General features: G+C 36.8%; 1 long non-coding RNA gene across 1 annotated transcript in view; it reads left to right on the top strand.

The window, feature by feature from the left end:
• LOC115274090 overlaps positions 1-15,472 on the top strand; it is a 38,045-nt gene extending 22,573 nt beyond the window's left edge. The window contains exons 3-4 of the long non-coding RNA XR_003901088.1: positions 14,523-14,659; positions 15,301-15,472. This is a non-coding gene — a long non-coding RNA (uncharacterized LOC115274090). The remainder of the gene's footprint in view (positions 1-14,522; positions 14,660-15,300) is intronic.
• The last annotated feature ends 3,822 nt before the right edge of the window (positions 15,473-19,294 follow it).

Below are 19,294 nucleotides of genomic sequence, written 5' to 3'. Positions count from 1 at the left end.
ATACTAGCAAATTGAATTCAACAGCATATAAAAAGAATTATCCACCATGATCAAGTGGGATTCATTCCTGGGTTACAGGGATGGTTCAATATCTGCAAATCCATCAACGTGATTCATCACATTAACAAAAGAAAGGATAAAAACCATCATACTTTTTTAGTTGACTAATTGACATGCTTGCTGCTCTTCTTTAAAAATAAAGTTTTTTTTCCAAGCTCCTTTATATTATCTTCTCATATTTACTAAAAGTAGTGATGAAGTTAAAGGTCACTATTTGGGGCAGATGCCTATGGATATCAGGCATCTGATATCTGAATGGTCTTCCTAAGAAGACCAAATTACAGCATTGGGGGCCCAAATTCCTTGGGAGCAACTACATTCACTTCTAGTTTCTTCAACCCCATGAGCTCAAACAAAAGTCTTCTTTGAAGGCATTTATTTCTCTTTTGCTTGTAGTCATCTTGAGTAATCCTTGTTTAGCAGGCCATTTTCCTGTTTCCTTTTTTCCAGCTTTTCTTACCCAGTATTGTATTTTAGATTGTAATTGTAATATTCCATATTACATAGTGATTCTTTTCATATTCTTTGGAAGGCTGATAGATGTCTATAGAATTTGTGAAAATGAGCAGAGTGGATTTCAAAGAAAAATAACACTTCAAGGTGAAAAAGTGTTTTCTTATGTAGACAGTGGTAAATACCTGAGAAGTCACTGCCTATACTTCTATAATAAAGCAGACCTTGGGCTGAGGAATCCTTTAGACCTAACTTTGAAGGTGAGTTTCCATATCTTCTAGATGCTTGACCTTAGAAAAATAATTTTATTCTTTTGACTCTCAGTTTTCCCCTGTGAAATGTGGACTATGGTGCCTAGTTCAGTGGTTATTGTGAGCTTCCATTGAGTTGATATAAAATACTCAATTCTGTTGCCATGTTAGGCACATAGTAGGCATTCTTTGTCTTCATTGTCTTCAAAGTGAGTTTAGAAGTCTTAAGAAGACTCAAAATGAATTCCATATTTGCCTTGCTTGGAAACAAAATGAAAAACAGAAAAGCCTCCTTCTCACCCTGTGGGTGGAGTATCACTCCTCTATACTCTGATTCTTTTTAATAAGAAAAGGGCGTCTTGAATGTGGTGGGAAAGGCAAGCCCACATGGCAGAGAGTCACAGAACACAAGATACACTTTATTACATGGCGTGTTTCTGTACCACAGATGTGCACACAGATGTGGTCATCAATAGAGATAACTAGTTTACAAGCCCTCCCTGGAAACTCCTCACAGTTCTTAGTAGAAAAGTGATTCTCAGCCAAGAGCTGCACTGAAGTTCAGCCCATGATTAAAGTGATTCCAACTGTTCCACACTGAAAAGAATTAGGAAAAATGACCAGCATTGCATTTTCAGCCAAGAAGAAAGACCAGGGATCACCTAAGAAGCTAAAAGTCTATTAAAACAAGTATCTCTTGTGGTCTTTTCTTTCTCTGTATTTGTCTGTCTGCCTTTACCTCTTTCTCCCTTCCTTTGATCCTTTCTTCCTTCCCTCCTTCCTTGTTTCTCCCTGTTTTAATTTCTTTTTCTTCTCCCTTCTTCTCTCTTATTTTTTCTTATCCTTTTACCCTAATAAGTCACTTTATGTCAAGGAAACACTATGCAACATTGGCTCATTGTTGGACATGTTTACACGGAGAAGGCACATTCATTCAAATTCTGAACTTTGTAACCACATTATTAATTTTATTGGTGATATATGCTGAAGTTGTTACTATAAATTTCTAAGGCAGCAGTTTAGCATAAAAAATATTGACTATGTTTAGGAACTAGAAAAAAAAACCCTGGGGTAAAGCCTGGTCTCCATTATATGGCCCTTCTAAATAGGGTGGTCCTGCAAATTAAATGAATAAATATATGAAAGCTATGTATTTGTAATACATATAGAACTATGGCTTGACTTAGATCCTCTTCTCTAGAAGCAAAGCCTGGAAAAGGGATTCAGAGTTGCATGACTTACTGGAGTAGGGATTTTAAAAGAAAGGGGAGGGAGTGAAGGAGACAAGTTAGGTAGGAGAAAGCACTAAGCCAGGACGTAGTTTCATAGTTTCTATTGGAATCTGGCTTTAGCTTGATCCAGTGGAGAGCTCTGGAGTGTAAATTATACCGTGTAGTTGTTCCTACCTTGATATTACTGCTGGCCTTTTATATTCTTCATGTAAGCCAGTCATTGGCATGGCCTGCTCCTGGGGTGGTACTAGGATATAGCCTCCTGGGTAAATAGCTGCTGTTTTGCCAAGAAGGATTATCTGGAAAAAGGGGAAATTGTGAGCCATTATCAGCCAACAATTGTAGCAGCTGAAGACAGGTGTATCAGTCAAGTAAAGGGCATTGGCTGGGATACCAACACTATCCACTAAAAGGCTCAGTAAATGATTGTTAAAATTAGGATATGTCTAGGTTGTCATATGTCCAACTCAAGTCTTCTGATGTCAATAGTCAGTGTAATCCCATTGCAAGAGTTTATGGACTTCTCCAAATATAAGAAAGTAATTGGCTATTTTAAAAAGTCTGTAGTATTCTGTATAGCTTGACTCCTCTATCCACCAAGATTGAATTCTTGGTCAGTTGCCTGTGTGATGATTCACTGATGGGTATAAAAGACATTCACTGAACCTACTGAAGGTTCTTAGTGGGGAACAGGTAGGATTAAATTCAGTACAAAATGACTCAAAGGGCTAATGGGACCACTCACAAACTTGGGCTTTTCTGAAATTCCAAAACATTGCAAATTAAGGTAGGATAGAATATAATGATAATGAAAATTGAGAGAGAGAATAGCTATTATAGAACAGTTCACTGGAATTAAACTAATTTTAGTTTCAAACACTGGGTCTATAGAGATCTATGATTTAAATACTTTAGTTAAAATTTATTGGGGTACCTAGTTGACATTTCTAATAATTCTGACTTAATGATCATGCATGGGAAGCGTGGGGATTCACAGAAGGTATCGTCTGGGTTTATTCCACAAGTTTGGCCATGTCAAAATATAAAAGAATCAGAAGAACAATGACAACAACAGTAAAAGTCTTAATTTAAACTGTACACATGGCTATTTCATCTAGTTCTATTGGACTTTACAGACCCAGAGTTAATTCTTCCCATCAGGGATCTTTATGTGGGCTGCTCTTGACAACACTTTTATCTGTACAATGTTACCTTTGCTCACATAATAAGATCCTAGGGTCTTGTTTGTTTGTCTGTTTTTTAGCTGGAAACATATTTAAGTTTGAGAAATGTTTGTGTGGACATCCTTATTCTCTTTCCCATCAAATGCAAGTTTCTTCTGTTCCTCAAAATGGTGAATCAATCTTTTCCCACTTTCTGATGGAATTATAAGATGGTATTTATGTTCCTCTTAACAAAACAAGTACCTATAATATAGCTTTTCTTTTCTGTTTTATTTATTTATTTTGAGAGAGAGAGAGGAAAGAGGAGAGGCAGAGAGAGAATTCAAAGATGTAGGTATCAATCCCACAAACCATGAGATCATTACCTGAGCTGAAATCAAGAGACATTTAGCCAACTGATCCACCCAGGTGCCCCTATAATGTAGCATTTATATTTATCACTCTTAGCTTATAATTATATTAAACAATAAACATATAAATTAACCTTCTTTTACACACAAAAATTATATCACACATTCAAATAGTATAAAATGTACATCTCTAAGGAGATATAGGTGATGAATTAGCCTTCTGGAAAATGAAAATGATCCTATGATTGTCTAATTAACACATAATATTAGCATATGTGTATCATCCCAGTAATTTTAGATATGTCTCCTTCCTACATAAGACTTGTCCATTTTCCTTTGCTTTTTGGAAGCTAGAATGATAGTTGACCCTTAAAATTATTAAAATGTTGTTCAAAAGAAGGTCCTGAATTTGGCTTGCTACATAGTGCAATTCATGGAATAAATAAATTACATTGCCCTGTGATTCAAAATTCTGTCTCGGCAAGATGGCCATTGTTTTCTGGACATTGGGCAATAGCAATACTATCTGTTTGTTTGGTTGATTGGTTGGTTTGAGGACAATCAGAGGCATCTTTATCTCTGGCTTGTTCTCCTTACATAAGTTAGATGAGTTAATGACAAAGTAATGTTAAAAAAAATCAAATGACAAAGCCAACAACATGAAATGACTAAGATTTTGTTGCTTGTGGCTTGAGGGGGTGGGAGGCACCACCCTGTGAGGTGTCTGAGTGGGTCACTCAGCAGACTTGCCAAGGACTGGGAGGGAAAAAATAAGTTGGACAATTCTTCTCTAGGGACAAGGCCCAGAGTTGCATTATTTGTAGTGATAAAAATATGGGTGGGAATTAGGGTATGTATTTGAAAGGAAAATAAAGAAATGAATGAATTAGAGTAGAATAGAGGTAGAGAAGAGGATGTTTTAAATGTGATGAGTCTTTGGCTTTCAAGCTAATTAATACCTCTTATCTTTATAAAGATCTAAAATCTACTTTTCTATTGGATAGTCCTATAATATGCCCACATATTAATGGAAAATTGAAATGTTAGATTAATACCTACATTTTTTCCTTCTTTGACACAAAAGATAACCATATAAGCAAATTAAGTCATCAGTCATTTCAATGGCTGATTTTGTCTTAAAAACTTGACCTTTTTTTAGTGTTTGCTGAAAACTTGGGGAAAACTAGGGAAAATACAGGTTTCTAAGTCAGGTCACAGGCCAATCTAGTTTTGGTTCTTTCCTCCAGCTTTGTAAAATATGTGATCCTAAAATTATAGTCATTTTACAGATAAGAAAAGTGACCCCAGTGTAGTGAATGTCATACTGCTGACACTGAGTAGAGCAGAGTTTTGACTGAGTAATGCTACTCAGGAAACTACGCTGATAGGCATTTCTGGAAGCAGTTTAATAGGCCCTTAGCATTCCCAGGCCTCAGTCTTGCCTCCTCCAATCTTTTTTTCATGCCATCTGTAGCCAACATGACTTATCAGTAATGCGAATCTAATTGTTTATCTCCCCTGCTTAAAATCCTTGGATATTGTCATGAGTTGAATTCTGTGCTTCCCGCCCCCCTCATATTCATATGTTGAAGTCCTAACCCTTAGGACCTCAGAATGTGATTTTATTTGGAAATAAGATCATTGCAGATGTAATTAGCTAAGATGAGGTCATTGGGGTGGGCCCCAATTCATTATGACTGGTGTCCTTTTTATAAAAGAGATGCATATAGTGAGATGCCATGTAAATGTGAAAATGGCTATCTACAAGCCAAGGAGAGAGACTTGGAACAGATCCTTCCTCACAGCCCTTAGAAGGAACTGACCCTACTGACACCCTGATTTCAGATTTCCAGCTTCCACAACTGTGAGGCAATACATTTCTGTTGTTTAAGCCATAGTGCTAGCAAACTAATATAGATGCCTTTCCATTATTTTTACAATGATGTTCAACATCCTATAAGTGGAAACAGTGGTGTAAAATATAAAACCAAAGAACAAATGTAACCCAAGCTAAACTTATTCAGATTTTTGGAATTGTCAATAGTGTTAGAAAAAATTTATTTGAGTAATGAGCATAATCTTACATGCAAGACACTGTTGTAGGTGCTGGGTGTTTGGCTGTGAATTAAACTGACACAGCACCTCTTCTCAGGGAGCTTATGCTGAAACAGGCGACACACATTACACAAATATTTAATAAAAGTTATAAGAATTAAAAGTGTCAGTGAGATTTTCTAAAGAAGGGAATACTAGGGGAACAACCCTTTTCTTGGAGGAATCAGGAAAAGCAGGAGAGGATTCTTTGAAGCGGCTGTGCATAATATTCTATTTGAAGGATGAGTAGAAGTTAGTTAATGGAAAGACATGCTGGGAGAAGTGGCTTTAAGGTCAAGGGAACCACAGTTATGAAGATTCCAGTGTCAGAGGCAAAAATAGAGACAACATATCAAAACAGAAATGAAATAAGCATAGGTGGAACAAGACAGAAAGGCTAGGTAGAAAGTGGTGCTGGATGGAACAGGTGAAGAAGATAAGAGCCAGATCCCATGGGCAGTGACATAATCAGAGTTGCATTGTTAAAAGCTCCCTCAAGTTGTATGGTGAAGAACAGATCTGAAGAAACCAGTTGGATGCTATAGTAAGAGTCAAGGATGGACCAGGAATTGGACAGCAGTGTATGGATGTAAGGAATAAACTATTGGTGAGATCAAGTGGATAAAATCCAATAATTAAATGAAGATTGCAGAGGCAAGAGTCAGGGAGGAATGTGTCAAGGCTGATTGCTAGTTTCTCAGCTTGCCCAACTGAGTGGCACGTGGTATTATTTATAGAGAGGAACATTTTTTTCCTTCTAGGGTAAATGAGGGATGGAAGATGAATGCTGGTGCCTAATCACTGCATATGATGCAATTATTAGATGTCAGATATCATATAGGTCATCAGCATCATTGGTCAAGAGGTCTGAGCTACCAGAGATACAAGTTTATAAGTTGTGATAAGATGGTGAGTGAAGCCACAGGAACAGATGTACTTACTCAGCAAGAGAAAGATGAGAAGAGGAAAGGAAAGCACATTGAGGGACCTAACATTTTAAGTTTAGGTGGAAGGAGATAGGCCAGAAAGAATTAAAAGGAGTGGCAGGAGACAAAGGAGAAGACTCAGAAAGATGTGTTGTCGTGGAGTTTCAAGAAGGAAGCAGTGGTTGATAAGCCTTTAAACTACTGACATTCAAATGGTATAATTTCTGAAATACGTCTAAGCATTTTAGCCACATTGGTGCTTAGTAAAAGGTCTTAAGGGGCTTGAGTGGAGAAATGAACAGAAAGTGTAGTAGGTATTGATATCCTGCTTATGTTCCTTTGGTAGTCACTTCTATATTCCAAAGGCTGTTTTGCTTGAGGTCTTTTGTTCCTTTGTTCATTAATTCATTATTTTGGCCAAAGAGCACCCTTAGCCTAAGCACAGAGCAAGCCAAAATGACAGAGTTAAAGCCCCCAGAAAGAGACAATGACAGAGGTTTGATAACTAAATACCCTAGTCCTTTGCCTTTCAGTTGAGATAACTCTATGCCATCTCTCAGAGTCCCCACAGGGAGTTAGCTCTAGTTACCCCCAGTGGTGACCTGTTGGATAATATCCTCTTCATTAACTTTCTGCCCTTCCTCAGACTCTTCTACTCCCCTATCACTTTTTCTAAGATCACATCCTTGAATCCCTGTCTGAGAGGCTGTTTCTGGGGTATCCACACCATATAGAAGGTGAGGAGGTGGAGCAGTAATGTAAACTTATTGGGACAGCCTAAGAGAAGGGTAGCAGGAGGTAAAACAGAGTCAAAGGCGGTTTATGATATTTGTGAAACACTCCTGAGCTTCTGTTAATGTTGGTGGAAAGCATTTAAGAGAGAGAGAGAAGGAAGGGAGAGAACTTAGAGGAGTCCATGAAAATACTTTCCCCCTCCCCCTGATGCTGTTGGCTAAAATATGAAAGAATAAAGACAAGAAGAAAAGGAAAGGAAAACATGATAAGGTTTGCATTAGAAAATGTAGGAGACCTCTTTGTACTATTTGTAGGTGTGAAGGAGGCATAGAAGTTTCCTCTTCAAAAGAATAAAACAAACTCATGTACTTGGTCCTTTGTGGGCTTAGGAATCTGCAGTATCTCTAGAATCTACTTATCTACTCCATGACATATTTTTCCCTCCAGATGTGAACACTAAAGAGTCAGTTGTCAGTTGAACACTCTTGCATTATTTTCTCAGCAATTATTTTAAGGAATGCATTTGAATAAAATGCATTTTTGGCATCATTTTTAATAATGGATGATGATTTATGCTATTCTTACAAGGACAAGATGGCTCTGGGCATGAGTCATGACTGTATGCTGGGAAGATTCCGATGGGAACCTTGCTATTGCTGGTTGATCCATACCTTACATGGACTTGAAGCCGTGCATGGTTTTTATTAACATGTGTATTTTGCTTGTTAAGGCTTGAGCTTCAGCTTTTTCTTTCCAGTTCAAGCCCTGTTTGTATTTCACATGCACCTGATTCAGAGTCTGTGCTTGGGACTCAGACTGGCTTGGGAATAGTAATTTGGAAAATCTCTGATAATTTGTCAGCTAAAATGGGATGATATGTTCCCAGCTGCAGCTGGGAAATGGGGTATTTCTCTCCAGAGGAGGAGATTCAGATGGCAGACAAAGTTCTAATTCTTTCAGCATCTCTTATCTGCATGAGGCAGGTTTGATGCAAATCAAAACTGTCCATAGGCCAAAAAGGATACAAACCATAGCATAAATCTGATCTTTTCTCAATTGTAGAAAGATTTGCTTTATATAGAGCCTTCAGATGTAGTTTTTGTAGTGAAAAATTCCCTGCGCCAGAGCAGATGGAAAATAATACCAGAGTTTTTCAGAAGCCAAGGTGAATGAACTGTAAGACTAATTCTTAAAGTTTTCCAGGTTAAAACCATTTCTGTCATTGTCTTTGGCACTGGTTATACAAATGTGTTCTCTAGCCTTGCTTCTCAGACTTTGATGCACATACATATCTCCTGAGGAGTTTGTTAAGTTCAAGACTCTGTTTCAGTAGTTCTGGGATAGGGTTTTGAGATTCTGCATTTCTGACAGGCTCCTGGGGGATGCTGATGTTGATCCTTGTTGATTCCTGAATACTACTTTGAGTATCTTTGGGATACAGAAATTTTGTCTTAGAAGATTCTGTCACAGGATCTCTGGTCCAATAAATTTAAGAAAAAGATATTTGTAGTTTTACCTTCCTCTTCAAAACTCTGTAAATTAATAAGTTAAAGCCCAAGAAAATCTGCTCTGAGGAAGTCAAACACACTATACCACCATATTTTAGTATGATATCTCTTAAAAACCTGGGGAATTTGATTTTTGTGAAAGGAAAGATGGCCTGAGGTGTGGTCTCAATTCAAATATTTGTTCAGGCACTTGAGCATATTAAAAGGGGGATTTAGACCGCCTTTGTTTGACCTTCTTTTTGGTGACTCTGATAATCCTTCTGAGGTGAGTGTTACTGCTTCTCCGAATGAGTAAGGCTATATGTCAGGCTTTCAGTGTCTCCAGTAGAAAAATAAACTTTCCACATAGAGTTTTGTTATTCAAAATTATATGGTGCTCCCTTCACTCAGCTCTAAAAATTGTTATGGGTTTAGTTGCACCATGCTGTTGCAAAGAGGAGAGCTGAGGAAAGCAATATATAGGAAAGCTGGACTAGAGAAATTTAAATCCATCCCTCCAACCATGCAACTTTTAGTATGTTTATGTATCAATTCTCTACTAAGTTTCTATAAAAATTCCTGGGCCTCTGCTTGAGAAATGATCATCCTTTGGTGTATGAATGGAGATATATGTCTTTTAAATGTTTACTTATTTTGAGAGAGAAAGAGAGAAAGAGCAAGCAGGGAAGGGCAGAGGAGAGGGAGAGAGAGAATCCCAAGCAGGCTCCACACTGAGTGTGCCTCACGCAGGGCTCAGTCTCATGACCATGAGATCATAAAATCAAAAGTTGGACACTTAGCCAATTGAGCCATCCAGGCACCCCTAAATTTTCATCTTAGTAAGCATTCTCAGGGTTTTCTGATGCAAGTGCTCTGAGGACCATATGAGATTAAGTTGCTTCCTCAAGAGTTAAACCACAGGCAGCCTAACCAAAAACAAGCTTCACTGTTTTCGTTCTGAGAATATGCACTTTTGTTTTAATGTTCTGCCCTGGATTTTTAGAGAAATATATAATATATATATCATATATAATATAAACATTGGTGAATTTCAACCCAAATTGTTAAGTCATTAACCCCAAACTGCTCTTAGTCTTCTGTGGCTTTAGGTATACCCTTGGCATATCAACACATTCCTGGGTGCATTTATTACAAAGCTTGAGAATTGTAGCATTATATCTTGATTAGGGTTCTAGAAAGAAAGGGAGGCAGGGAGGGAGGGAGTAAGGAGTCAAAAGGTACAAATTGCTAGTTAAAAGATCAGTAAGTTCTATGGATGTAAGGTATTGCATGTTAACTAAAGTTAAGAGTCCTGCATTTTTAAGTTGCTAAGAGAGATCTTAGAAGTTTTCATCACAGGGGCGCCTGGGTTGCTCAGTCGGTTAAGCGTCCAACTTCGGCTCAGGTCATGATCTCACAATCTGTGGGTTCGAGCCCCATGTTGGGCTCTGTGGTGACAGCCCAGAGCCTGGAGCCTGCTTCACATTCTGTGTCTCCCTCTCTCTCTGCCCCTCCCCCACTCACTCTCTGTCTCTCTTCTCAAAATAAAATAAAGACATAAAAAAATAATAAAAAAAAGAAGTTTTCATCATAGGAAAAAATAGAACTATGTGAGGTGACAGATGTTAACTAAATTTGGCGTGGTAATCATTTTGCAATATGCACATATCAAACCATTATGTTGTACCCCTAAAACTAACACAGTGTTATATGCCAATTATATCTCAATAAAAAGAATAAATAAATCCTCGTTATAATTTGTTTTCAGACATAAAAGTTATTTTACACTGGTAATTTAAATTGAGATGTTTTATAGTGAGAATTACATCATTTTTTTAAAAAAATTCAGCTTGACTAGTAGGAAGTTCAGAAAAAAATGATTAATCATGATGTTTTAAAATTTTTTCTATTGACTTATTTTTAAATTTCAGTATAATTAACCTAAAAGTTATATTAGTTTTGGGTGTATAATATAGTGACTCAGCAATTCTATACATTACTCAGTGTTCCTCATGATAAGTATACTCTTAATCCCCTTCATCTATTTCACCCATCCAGCCATCCACCTCCCATCTGGTAACTGTCAGTTTGTTGTCTATATTTAAGTCTGTTTTTTTATTTGTCTCTTTTCTTCTTTGTTCACTTGTTTCGTTTCTTAAATTCTATATGAGTGAAATCACATGGTATTCATCTTTTTCTGACTGACTTATTTCATTTAGCATTATACTCTCTATGGCTCCATCCATGTTGTTGCAAATGGCAGGGTTTCATTTTTTTATAGCTGAGTATATTCAATACACACACACACACACACACACACACACACACACCCCACATCTTCTTTATCCATTTGTCAATTGATGGGCTACTTGGGCTGCTTCTTCAATTTGGCTCTTGCAAATAATGCTTAATAAACATAAGGGTGCGTATATTTTTTCAAATTAGTGTTTTCATATTATTTGGGTAAATACCCAGAGTGGAATTATCGTAGTTCATACCGTAATTCTGTTTTTAATTTTTGAGGAGCCCCCATACTGTTTTCCACAGTGGTTGCATTCTGACCAATGGTGCATGAGGGTTCTTTTCTCCATATCCTCACCAACATTGTTCATTCTTGTATTTTTTATTTTAGCCATTATGACAGGCATGAGGCCATATCTCATTGTGGTTTTGATTTGTATTTCCCTGATGATTACTGATGCTTAGCTTCTTTTCATGTATCTGTCGGCTATTTGTATGTCATCTTTGGAGAAATGCCTGTTCATGTCTTCTGCCCATTTTTAAATTGGATTATTTGGATGTTTTGATGTTAGGTTATATCAGTTTTTTATATATTTGGACACTAACCCCTTATCACTTATATCATTTGCAAATATTTTCTCTTATTCAGTATGTTGTCTTTTTGTTGATTGTTTCCTTTGCTACATAGAAGATTTTTATTTTGATGTGGACCCAGTAGTTTATTTTTACTTTTGTTTCCCTTGTCTCAGGAGACATATACAAAAATATGTTGCTATAGCCAATTTCAGAGAAATTATTGCCTGTGCTGTCTTTATGGTTTCAGGTCTCACATTTAGGTCTTTCATCTATTTTGAGTTTATGTGTATGGCATAAGAAAGTGATCCAGTTTTATTTTTTACATGTAACTTTCCAGTTTTCCCAGTACCATTTGTTGAATAGACTCTTTTTCCTTTGTATAGTTTTGCCTCCTTGTCATAGATTAATTGACCATATAATCATGGGTTTATTTTGGGGCTCTTCATTCTTTTTTTTAAATTTTTAATGTTTCTTATTTATTTTTGAAAGACAGAGAACTAGCACAAGCAGGGGAGGGCCAGAGAGAGAGGGAGATACAGAATCTGAAGCAGACTCCAGGCTCTGAGCTAGTTGTTAGCACAGAGCCTGACGTGGGGCTTGAACCCATGAACTGTGAGATCATGACCTCAGCTGAAGCCGGATGCCGAACCAACCAACCACCCAGGTGCCCCTCTTCATTCTTTTCTATTGATACATGTGTCTGTGTTTGTGTCAGTACCATACTGTTTTAATCACCACAGCTTTATAGTGTATCTTGAAATCTGGGATTATGATACCTCCAGTTTTGTTGTTCTTTTATAAGATTACTTTGGCAATTCAGGATCTTTTGTTCCACCAAATTTTTGGATTATTTATTCTAGTTCTGTGAAAAAAGGCTCTTGGTATTTTGATAAGGATTGCATTAAGTCTGTAGATTGCTTTGAGTAGTATAGATATTTTAACAAGATTCGTTCTCTGAATCCACGAGTATGGAATATTTTCTTTTATATCATCTTCAATTTATTTCATTGATGTTTTATAATTTTCACAGTATAGGTCTTTCAACTCTTTGGTTAAGTTTATTCCTGGGTATTTTATTATTTTTGGTATAATTATAAATTTTTTAATATTTTATTTGTTTTTGAGACCTAGAAAGATAGAGCATGAGAGGGGGAAGGGCAGAGAGATAGGGAGACACAGAATCTGAAGCAGGTTCCAGGTTCCGAGCTGTCAGCACGGAGCCCAATGTGGGGCTTGATGCCATGAACGTGAGATCATGTCCTGAGCTGAAGTTGGAGGCTTAACCAACTGAGCCACCCAGGCACCCCTATTTTTGGTATAATTATAAATGAGATTGTTAATTTCTCTTTCTGCTGCTGCATTATTAGTGTATAGAAATGCAACTGAATTCTGTATATTTGATTTGTATCTTGTGACTTTACTGAGTTCATTTATTATTTCTTGTATTTTTTATTTTTTTGGTGGAATCTTCTGTTTTTTCTATGTATAGTATCATGTCATCTACAAATAGTGAAAATTTTACTTCTCCCTTACTCATTTGGATGCCTTTTATTTCTTTATGTTGTCTAGTTTCTATGGTTAGGACTGCCAGTACTATGTTGAATAAAAGTGGTGAAAGTGGACATCTTTGTCTTATTCCAGACCTTAGGGGGAAAGTTCTCAGTTTTTTTCCCCACTGAGTATGATGTTTGCTGTGGGTTTTTCATTTAAGGCCTTTGGTATGTTGGGGTATATTCCTTCTAGACCTGCTTTGCAGAAGGCTTTCATCATGAATGGATATTTGTTAAATACTTTTTCTGCATCTCTTGAAATGATCATATGGTTTTTATTCTTTCGCCTGTTGATGTGATATATCATGTGGATTGATTTGCAAATATTGGTTCATCCCTTGTATCCTGGGAGTAAATCCCACTCGATTGTGTTGAATGATCTTTTAAGTTTTTATTTATTTTTAACAGTTTATTTATTTGTTTGCTTGTTTTGAGAGAGAGAAAGTGAGCAGGGGAGGGGCAGAGAGAGAGAGAGAGAGAGAGTGAGAGAGAGAGAGAGAGAGAGAGAGAGAGAGAGAGAGCGAGAGAGAGAGAGAGAGTCCTAAGCAGGCTCTGTGCTGTCAGTGCAGAGCCCTGTGCAGGGCAAACCCACCAACTGTGAGATCATGACCTGAGCTGAAACCAAGAGTCAGACTCTTAACTGACTGAGCCATCCAGGAGCCCCTTGAATGATTCTTTTAAATGTGTTGTTGGATTCACCCTGCTAGTATTTTGTGGAGGATTTTTTGCATCTATGTTCATCAGAGATATTGCATGTAATTCTCTTCTATAGTGGTGTCTGTATCTGGTTTTGGTATGAGGGTAATACTGGCTTCATAGAATTAATTTGGAAACTTGCCTTCTATATTTTGGAATAATTTGAGAAAAGTAGGTATTAAGTCCTTACGTGTTTGGTAGAGTTTTCCTTTGATGCCATGTGGTCCTAGACTTTAGTTTGGAGTTTTTTGATTACTGATTCAGTTTCATTGCTGGTAATCAAGCTGTTGAAATTTTCTATTTCTTCGGGATTCAATTTTTGGAAGTTATATGTTTCTAGGAATTTATTGCTTCTAGGTTGTCTAATTTGTTGGCATATAAATTTTCATAATGTTACAATTGTTTGTATTTCATTTACGTTCATTATTATTTCTCCTCTTCCATTTGATTTTAATTTCAGTGCTCTACCTCTATTTAAAGTGATTTTTATTAGTCTAATTGTTAGTATATTTACACCTTTTCTATGGGCACTTAATTTCAACTTTCATGTTAATTCCCTTACTACATATGTTATTTAAAAAATAAGGCACCTAATATTTTTAAGCTCATAGAATATTTACTAATGAGTTTTTATTTTGACTTAAATTCTCTAAACCATCAATATTTCTTACCATTTTTTTCAATCAGAAATACTCTTCAATTTTATTTTGGTACCTCTGGCTCCTCTTGAGGGCTTAGCAACAAGAATTCCCAATGGCTCTGTCATCAGGGCAGCCGCAAGGTCAAGTGACGGCCCAGGATCTGGTACTCAAAAGAGAACAAAGGTGACTCTGAGCATTATCTTCAGAAGATTTTGTGGGTGGTTCTTCCCTCTTTTTATGGAGTTACAGAAACCATAATGTAGCATTCCCGTATATAAGGCACTTCTGCATACCTTGTCTTATCCTACCCTTCTCATAATACTGTAAGCCTTGTATATCATCTTTATCTGAAAGACTGAGAATTGACACCCAGAAGACATTGAAGATGTCTTCATCTTCATTGGATATCACTGAAGATGTCTAATGTCAATCAGGCAAGAAGCAGAACTAATATTGGAACTTGGTCTTCAGATACCAAATCCATAAATGTTCCTCATAGACCTCAGCTGCCAATTTTCACTCACTTGAAGCCAGATTGTAGGTGTGAATAACCACATTTGTCAAACCCTCTTTGTTCTGTTATCTGTTCAAATGGAAAAGTACTTGGATGGATGAAACTCAGAGATATGTATAAGAAAATAAAGTAAAAACATGTTAGTTTAACAAAGCAACATTCTAGAGTTTGACAAAGTGCTGATTGAATGCTTCTCTTGGTGCTAATATACTTGAGTTGGTTTTGAAATGAGATATAGGGATGACTTTAGCACAAAGGAATTTTTTAAAATTCCAACTCCTTGGCTAAATAAAGCATCTTATTTTAATAGGAATTAAGTCCACATGAGTATTGCACACAGATAAGTTTTTCATCAACAAACCACATTCTCTCCATGCCTAAGTGACGTCCTGGACTGTGAATTAAATGCCATCCGCAGAATATCACGGCAACCAGTTAACTTTGGAAAACAAAACTGAACAAAACAAGTAACAACAACAAAAGTCAGCTAACCTGTTGTTTGTTCAATATTGTATCAAACATCTACTCTGATTTTTAATTCCTTAACTGACCCCTTCCTTTGGTGAAGTAGACATCCAGTTGTGGATCATTTGGGTGCTGCATTGACCCTATACTATTGGTGTTTTTAAGTTAATGTGGAAGCTATTTAAGTTAAATTTCTCCCTTTTTCTTTCTTGCAAACACATGCACACACACCAACACAACACACTGAAGATTAAACAAGTGTTGATGTTTGCAGTGGGAGATAATAAGCACCTAATAAGTAATTCTTTCTTAAACATTTTTAAGCTTTATTTATTTAGAGAGAGAGAGTGAGAGTGAGAGCGAGAGCGAGAGTGAGAGCGAGAGCGAGAGCGAATGAACAGGAAAGAGAGAGAGAGAGAGTGAGTGAGAGAGAGAGAGAGAGAGAGAGAGAGAGAGAGAGAGAATCCCAAGCAGAGTCTGCACTGCCAGTGAGGAACTCAATACAGGGCTTGAACTCATGAGCTATGAGATCATGACCAGAGCTGAAATCAAGAGTTGGAAGCTTAACCAACTGAGCCACCTATGTGCCTCCAATAAATAATTCTTTTAAAAATATGGTTGAGATTATCCTGTATCTCAGTGTTTTACACCATAGGCATCCAGCAGTATCCACATTGATTACCGGCCATGTTATGGCCAGTAGGAGGCTTTTATATAAATGACAAAACCCCAAGGGAAAACTATTGTGGGGATGTTGTTAGTGGACTGTAAACTGCTAGAGACCAGGACATGTCTTACACTTGCCTTTATCCTCCATTCTATCTAGCACAGTTTAGAGCATTTAGAAGATACCCACCAAAGACTTCCTGATTGGAAGAGTGAAAAAAAAAAAAACAATGTCTGCTTCTCACACTGCCTGACTGCAGAGAAGGGAAAGGGATAAGAGCTGTGTGAGAGATAATTATGGACTGAATAGAAGCCAAAAGAGACTAAATATTCTCTCATTAAAATTTTTAACCCTGTTGGTAGGAAGTTCAGAGAAAAATTAAATGCTTTATGATATATCCTTAAGATACTGATGTGTCCATAAATTCTACATATTCAATATTTAACTTAGAAACAAGCCTTCTATAATATAAGGAGTTTTATTAAATATAACATCCCAGTCCAGTGACAATAAAATATCTGACACATAATTGATTGTTCTTTAGAGGGAACTTCCTCTCTTTCTCTCTAATGAAAGTAAAAACTTTGACCTATGAAAATAGTGAAACAAATGTCTGTTCACATCCATGTGCCAGTAAGAAAGCCCACAATCTCAACACAGGAAGTTCAGTATTTACTTTGCATTATAAGGGGTATTGGAGCCATAAAGATTTTTTTTTAATTTTGATTATTAAGGATTCAAACAATGTTTACATACAAGATACCAGTCTGTATGACACTATATCCTGGCAGCAAGGCAGCCTGTACACATACAGCCCCTGTTGTGTATAGCAGACAACAGCCATTGGGCTTTGGCTTTTGTAAATTAAATTAACAAACATTTAATGCATTTAACGGGAACCAGCTTTAACAGATAGCTTGGCTAGATTTACGAGGAAGTTTTATGTTGTTGGTTTTTGTTTTTGAATTCCTTCCGACTAACAGTTATTGGTGGAATCAGATAGTTATTAACTCTTCATCTCGTGTACTGACTCACATTGACAAAAATCTTTTACATTTACCTTTTAAATTTTTTACTTTATATATATATTTTAACAATTTTGGATTCTCTCAGCTACCCATTAGCTTCTTTCCTTCACAAACATTGTGTTTGGAGTTCCTAGAGGCAAGTGTATGGAATTGAATATACTCAGTGATGTCTTCTTGCCGTGGAGCACTGAAAGGCATTGAGAAGAAATTACGGAGGCCAGTGAACCCATACCTCCTTATTATATCGACTCTGGGGTAGCCTCTTCCACGGTAATTGTGGAATCCAGAATTCCTTCACTGTGTCTTCACTTTTCTGGCCCATCAAAGGCACAGCAAAAACTCCAGAACCTTAATAAGTTTATTGTTCACTGGTGAGTTCAGTTCCTATGCATTCAAACCCTATTATGGAATTAACTACCATATATGCATATGAAATCCTGCTGTTCATTTTTTAAATGTTTATTTATTTTTGAGAGAGAGAGTGAGAGAGAAAGAGAGAGAAGGAAGGAAAGTGTGATTGGGGAGGAACAGAGAGAGATCCCAAGCAGGCTCTGCACTGACAGCACAGAGCCATGATGTCATGCTCAAACTCACTAATCTTGAGATCATAACCTGAGCAGAAATCAAGAGTCAGCTGCTTAACTGACTCAGCCACCCAGGCACCCCAGTTTTCCCTTATTTATGTAATTTTGTGGAAACGCTTGTTTTGGAAGATATTAACTAATATGCCAAATATGACAATAATTTTTATCATTAAAAGTACCTTTATTCTGAATACTTATGGTAATTTCCCTCTTTAAAAACTTTGGTAATGCATTATTATTAATATATATGCATGTATATTATTCATTGTTAGTTATGATCTATATTTATATAGTATTTTTAATCTGCTTGTAGAGTTAAGATTTCCAGATAAAATAGGGATGTCTAGTTAAATTTGAATTTTAGATAAATATTGAATTTTTTTACTATAAGTGTATTCTGATAAATGCATAAGATATACTAAAACACTAGTCATTAAAAAACATTAGTCCTTGTTTATGAAATTCTTTTTTTTTAATTTTTATTTATATTGAGAGAGAGTAAGCAGGGCAGGAGCAGAGGAAGCGGAGAGAATCCCAAGCAGGTTCCACACACAGTGTGAAGCCCAACTCACAACTGGTTCTCAAAACTGTGAGATGGTGACCTGAGCTGAAATTAAGAGTCAGATACTTAACCAACTGAGTTACTCAGGTACCCCATTTAATTAAATGAACTTAATTTAATTCATTAAATTATGAAAATCTAATTTAACTTAGTATCTTGTATTTTTTAAATATTTTTTTTAAACGTTTATTTATTTTGACACAGTGAGCATGAGCAGGGAAAGGGCAGAGAGAGAGGCTGAGAGAGAATCCCAAGTAGGCAGCGCAGAGCCCAACACAGAGCTGGAACGCATGAACCATGGGATCGTGACCTGAGCCAAAATCAAGAGTTGTATGCTTAACCAACTGAGTCCCCAGGCACCCCTATTTGTGAAATTCTGACTTAATTAAGCATCTTGTATTTTTAAAAAATTTTTAAATGTTTATTTATTTATTTTTACAGAAAGAGCAAGCACAAGTGGTGAAGGGGCAGAGAGAGAGAGAAAGAGAGAGAGAATCCAAGTAGGCAGAGCCCAATTTAGGGCTCAAAGTCATAAACCATAAATTATGACCTGATCTGAAATCAAGAGGCAGGTGTTCAACCAACTGAGCCACCTAGGCTCCCCCCATCTTACATTTTTATTTGCTACATCTGGCAACTCTTAATAGAGTACATCTCCAGCCTTCATAGTTTATGCTTCTCTTTCTCTAATAGTTGCTTTGCCTGCATTGTGCTAATAGCATAAGATTTTAAACTCCTAAAACACCAGACCAGGGAATAAAGATTTCTGTTTGGTTCACATATATTTTATTTTATTTTTAAAAATTTAGTATTTATTTTTGAGAGAGAAAATGTTTATTTTTGAGAGTATGAGTGGGGGAGGGGCAGGGAGACAGGAAAACACAGAACTCGAAGCAGGTGCCAGTCTCTTCACTGTCAGCACAGAGCCTGATGTGGGGCTCAATCCTGCAAACCATGAGATCATGACCTGAGCCAAAATCAAGAGTCGGATGCTTAAC

This window comes from Suricata suricatta, chromosome 12 (genome assembly GCF_006229205.1).
Source record: "Suricata suricatta isolate VVHF042 chromosome 12, meerkat_22Aug2017_6uvM2_HiC, whole genome shotgun sequence".
Taxonomy (NCBI): Eukaryota; Metazoa; Chordata; class Mammalia; order Carnivora; family Herpestidae; genus Suricata; species Suricata suricatta.
This window is presented reverse-complemented; position numbering and strand designations above follow the sequence as displayed.